The sequence below is a fragment of the Elaeis guineensis genome, chromosome 3 (assembly GCF_000442705.2).
Source record: "Elaeis guineensis isolate ETL-2024a chromosome 3, EG11, whole genome shotgun sequence".
Lineage (NCBI taxonomy): Eukaryota > Viridiplantae > Streptophyta > Magnoliopsida > Arecales > Arecaceae > Elaeis > Elaeis guineensis.
The window spans coordinates 66,695,133-66,701,090 of NC_025995.2; the positions used below are offsets into that span (position 1 = coordinate 66,695,133).

Below are 5,958 nucleotides of genomic sequence, written 5' to 3' on the forward strand. Positions count from 1 at the left end.
TCCACATGGAATCAACCTCCTCCACATCAAACCACATGCATATTAAGTGTTGGCGTCATATTTGTTTTGGTAATTAAGAAGGAGAGTCCTTCTTTCTTACTCCTCTTAAAATCATTACATATTCCACACGTCCCATTTATTTTGTGCACCATCAGCTGGTGCCTTGGGATGTGGGATGCGGAAGAGGAGAGGGAGTCCTTCTCTTGAAAGGAACTCTACGCCAAAAATAAGTTGGGATGCCCCATTTATGGCATTGAATTGAAGAGTCCATTTCAACGTGGACTCTTATTTCTTTCCATTAATTTCTATGCATTTGTTAATTCCACGTAACATCAGATGTCTCTTGAGATTATGGGTGCAGAAGAAGAAGGAGAGTCCTTCTTTTGGAAGGAGTTTGAACACCATATTTTAATAGGATGCCACATTTTTTGATTGATGTGGAAGAGTCCTTAATTTCATAGACTTTTGAATTCTCCACGCCATTCCTCTTATCCCACAAGCCATATGATGGCGTTACATTTTTTTCTTGGTAGAGGAAGAGTCCTTCTACCAGTGAATCACCTTTTATTCCATGCCAACCCATTGTATTCCATGTTAAAAATTGATTGGGTCATGTAAAAAATAAGGGACGCCAAGAGTTGGCATCACATGGGATGCCCCCTTATTCCCTATAAAAAAGGGGTGCTATTCCTTATTTTTTATGTCTCTTTTTGGATGGGTTTAGGCATGAGAATGAAAGGATAAGATAAGAAAAATGTTTGAAAAAAAAAATATAAGAAAAGAGGGAGAGAAAATGGAAAGGGAGAAAAAAAAAAGTATGAGATACTTGTCCTAAAACCAGATTGTTCATGTGTTGAACATAAAATCTGATTAAAGTGTGGTGTGATACTTTAGGAAAGAATTTCTAGAGTGGTCCTAGTGGAGGTCATGAAGGCATACAAGTAATAGTGCATCGTATTCTTATGAAGGACAACCGGCAGTGCACTTGCGAAGAAGGCTGCAGCATCGTGACCAGTTGGGAAGAGTCCTGATCAATCCTGTGTGGATCACCATTAGAGGACTTTTGCTTTGAAGTCTCACGGAGATATCAAAATCAGTAGTTCATGGTCTTCATGATGGTATATAACTTCTGGTCTTCTCCTCATATTCTTATTTTGTGATTTGATTGTAATCATCAAGGGGTTCCTATGATTTTGAGTTTCGGTGATTGAGTTTAATTATTAAATCTTGTTTTTATTTATTGAATGTATGTTAAAAATTTTGAAATATATATTTTACTGCATCACCAAAATCCAATAGAATCATACAAAAATGAAGCTTTTCTATTTAGTTTTCAATCGGTAACTCCCCAAGACCATCTGATCTCGCTTAGGATTGCTTGGAGCCATCGGATTACGTAACAAATGTGGGCCACCACCATTGGATATGGGATGGAGAGTTGCTAGCCATTCGATCATATGTTCAGCATGATCTCAGCCATCAATCAGTGCACAAACCAGCCCCGCCCCTATGGACTGCAACTATAGACCAGCGCTTGTACTGTGGACCGCTCGTGGATCGAGCGATCGATCTACCATGCATCAAAGGTCATTTTTAGGTGATTTTTGGCTGATTTTTGTCTGCTTTTTGTTCTTCTTGGTTTGTTCTCTATTCCCAATATTTTTTTTCATGAATGTGATGAATTTGAGCTTGAATTTGGACTTAATTAGGCTTAATGTGATAAAAATCTTCATGACTAATAATTTTTGAAAAAAAGCATAACAAGTATAAAATATAAAATAATAAAGATTAAATATCTAATATTTTAATACTTTTTATGTCAAATTTAATACACTGATCAGCATCCCATCATATGCGACCCAATCCAATGTTCTTTAATCAGCCCACATGGTTCCTTTAGATCAATTCAAGGGTTCTTGAACAAATCAAGATGAATTTTCAATCAAAAAAATTAAGAAACTCTTTTTTGATTTAATTTGAGCTATAAATTGAGCATCCAACCATTGGAGCCCATTCAATCAAATTCAATTAGATTCAAATCAAGTATAGAAATTGGCTAATGCTTATCATATAAGCAAACTAACCACAAGAGAAATTGGATTCATCCAAGTGCTAACAAGGTTAACATGAACCTAATAGGATTTCTCTAAATCCATAGAAATTGGTGCTTCATAAGCCCAATTTTAATCAATCCAGATCTTCTCCATTTGATGTGTGATTCCATAAGTTCAATTCTATCCGATAGTAAATATACTATGATCTCTATCATAAATATCACTGAAATCTCTTTCAGTAGATCGAAACAATTTCACTTTAACTCGATCAAGATTATTGATCTAGAATGATCTTATTGAGCTCTCACAATTCATTAGTGATATCTAGAAATATGTAGTGACAATCCAGTAGAATCGAAATAGAACCTCTAGGTATAGTTAATGTGTGATATAGTTTCTCTATCGTGAGTACCGATTAGATAGTAGATTATGGATAAATCATCAAATCTCATCATCAGTCATATGATAGTTTCGATTAGTTCAAGCCCAATAGTGATTCTAAATGAAAACTCTTTTCCATCAATCATACTGCTATGGTCATAGACTTGTGGACTTAGCTTCTCCAATCTCATAGGACTATTCTTCTCTATCAAGATCGATAGATCTCATTTAGATGCATACTTTGCTCCCACAGCTCAACCAATTGCAGCCAACATCTACTATAAAGACTCATAATCAAATCAATGCTTATGCGTAGTCAAACTACAGCAGTCTTACTACAAACAACTGTGATATCGTAGGCTAAAAGACCAATTACACAACTACATCATCGAGATGATCACTGATAATTGAATAGAAATCTATATAATCTCTCGTATAGTCATACTTAGCACTAGTTATTCTCTAACAACTATCCGTACTTATCATTCAGTGTCTCTACACTGTAAATTAAAAATTTTCAACTTCGAAGGAAGCAAACCATGCATCGATCTATTTGGATTGATCATTGTCCCTATGACTATCTTATGATCTAGAGTAATTTTGGAATCGATCATCCATACCTCTAATTCTCAATAATTGAGAATATATATCATAATATTAATTTTAAAAATGATTCAAGGACACATAACACTTGAATGAAAAAAGAAAACTTGCCCTTTATAAATTAAATCAATAGTTTAAGTATAAATTTATCTCATAGAATTAAAAATATGTCGGCCAATAATTAGCTTCTGGGATATACATTTAACAATCTTCCATTTGGACTAAAATCAATTGACCATTAATCTAAGCCCCATCTTCTCAAGGTAAGCTTTTATTTTGGACTGGCTCAACTGCTTTATCAGTGTGTCTGCCATGTTATCTATGGAGTCTACTCTTCATATCTTGATATATTGCTTTTCGGGGTAGTCACGTATGATATGAAACTGCCAGTCAATGTATTTGAATTTCTGATGAGATCAGGAATCTTTAGCAAGTACTATGGCTCCATTATTGTTACAATACAGTGGTCTGACATCCAATGTCATTACATCAAGTTCTATGACAAAATTTTTGAACCAAATTTTTTTTTTGCAGCATCCGAAGCGATGACATACTCAGCCTTTGTGGTCGAATCTGCGATGATGCTCTGCTTGGAACACTTCCAGCTGACCGCACCACCATTATAAATAAACATATACCCTGATATAACTTTCTTTCATTAGGATCCAACATAAAATCCAAATCTGTATAACCCTCAATGCGTAATTCAGGTACTCCTCCAAAGATCAAGAATAAATCTTTAGTCCTTCATAAGTACTGAAGGATGTTCTTCACAGCTATCCAATACTCCTTATCTAGATTCAATTGAAACCTACTTATGACACTCACTGCAAGGATAATATCAGATTGAATACATAACATAGCATACATGAGGCTCCCTATAGTCGAAGCATAAGGGATCCTACTCATGCACTCAATCTCCTTAGAAGTGATAGGACACACCATCTTAGAGAGTCGAATACCATACCTAAGGGGTAGCAAACCTCTTTTGGAGTTTTTCATTCTGAATCGCTTTAGTATTTTCTCTATGTACAGCTTTTATGATAGGTCAAGCATCCTTCTAGATCTATCTCTCTAGACCTTTATCCCAAAGATATAGTACGCTTCTCCTATATCTTTCATGAAAAATTTCTTAGACAACCAAGTTTTGACTGAGTCAGCATGGGAATATCATTCCTAATAAGGAGCATATCATCCACGTACAGTACGAGAAAAACAAGCGCACTCCCACTAACCTTTTTTTATAAACATAAGATTCTTCTTCATTTTTGATGAAACCAAATGATTTGATTACATCATCGAAATAAAGATTATAACTCTAAGAAGCCTACTTTAGTCCATAGATGGATCTTTGTAACTTGCAGACTCGGTGATCACTATCACCGGATGTGAAACCCAAAAGCTGCTCCATATAGATATCTTTCTCAATATATCCATTCAGAAAAGTAGTTTTCATATCTATCTGTCAAATTTTATAATCATAGTAAGCTACAACAGTAAGCAATGTGCGGATGAATTTCAGTATGACTACAGGTGAAAAAGTATCATGATAGTCAATGCCTTCATACTGACTATAACTCTTCACCACCAATCTTGTCTTATAGATCTCTACCTTACAATCGACACTTATTGTTCTTTTATAGATCCATTTACATCCAATGAAAATAATTCTCTTAGGTGGATCCAACAAGGTTCATATCTGGTTCGAGTGCATTAAGTCAAATTTCTGACTTCATTGCGTCTAATCATTTTTCAAAATTGATGTCAAATATTGTCTCATCAAAAGTACTAGGATCATCACCATGACCCCCATCTCCTATAAAAAATAATTTCTCTACATCCTCTTTTCTCATACCCATGTATTTTTCAGGAAGATGGAAGATTCTACCTGATCTACAAGGCAGAGGTAGAATATTAACTACTGACTCATTATAAATAAATTTTTGAGGATCTATGGCTCATTGCTCTTCCGAGATATTCTCATCGAGCTCAATTAACCTCCCACTACCACCATCCTGAATAAATTATTTTTCTAAGAATATAGCATTGCGACTCATAATCACACTATGGTCATGTGAAAAGTAAAAATAGTATCCCATAGATTCTTTGGGATACCCTATAAATCAAGCTATAATAGATCTATCCTCTAACTTGTCAGCTTTTTATTTCTTGACATAGGCTGGATATCCCCAAGTCTTTAGGTAACTTAGACTCGACTTCTTATTGTATCATATCTCATATGGTGTGGTAGGAATGAATTTAGTAAGAAATCTATTTAAAATATGCATTGCATTAAGTAAAGCATGTTCCCAAAAAAATAAGGGTAAATTAGTGAAGCTTATCGTAGATTGGATCATATCCAATAGAATCCTATTTCTCCTTACAGATATACTGTTGAGTTGAGGCATACCGAAAGGAGTCTATTAAGAGACCATAAAATTTTTCTTAAGATATTTTAAAAATTCATTACTTAGATATTCTCCTCCTCGATCAGATTAAAGAACTTTGATGGATTTACTTGTTTGCTTCTTTACCTCATACCTAAATTTTTTGAACTTTTCAAAGGCTTCGGACTTATGTTTTATAAGAAACACATATCTGTGCCATGATAGATCATCAGTAAAAATAATGAAATAACTATAACCACCATTGGCCTGTACATCAAATAGGCCACACACATTGGTGTTTACCAAGACTAGTAACTCAGTGGCCCTTTCTCTTATTCTATAAAGGATAACCTAGTCATTTTTTTTTGAAGGCATGATTCATAGGCCAGAATTGACTCAGATTTAATCAAGTCAAGGATCCAATCTTTTTCTAATCTATTTATCCTGTCCTTTCCAATATGACCAAGCCTATAGTACCATAAGTACTTATAGTTAAATACATCTCTGGATCTCTTTTGGACTATGGCACTCAC

General features: G+C 34.7%; 1 long non-coding RNA gene across 1 annotated transcript; it reads left to right on the forward strand.

Annotated features, from left to right (window-relative positions):
* The first annotated feature begins 724 nt into the window (after positions 1 to 724).
* On the forward strand, positions 725 to 5,728 carry LOC140856077 (uncharacterized). Its single transcript, XR_012139475.1, has 3 exons — positions 725 to 1,118; positions 1,373 to 1,597; positions 3,573 to 5,728. It is a non-coding gene; the product is annotated as an uncharacterized lncRNA (long non-coding RNA).
* The last annotated feature ends 230 nt before the right edge of the window (positions 5,729 to 5,958 follow it).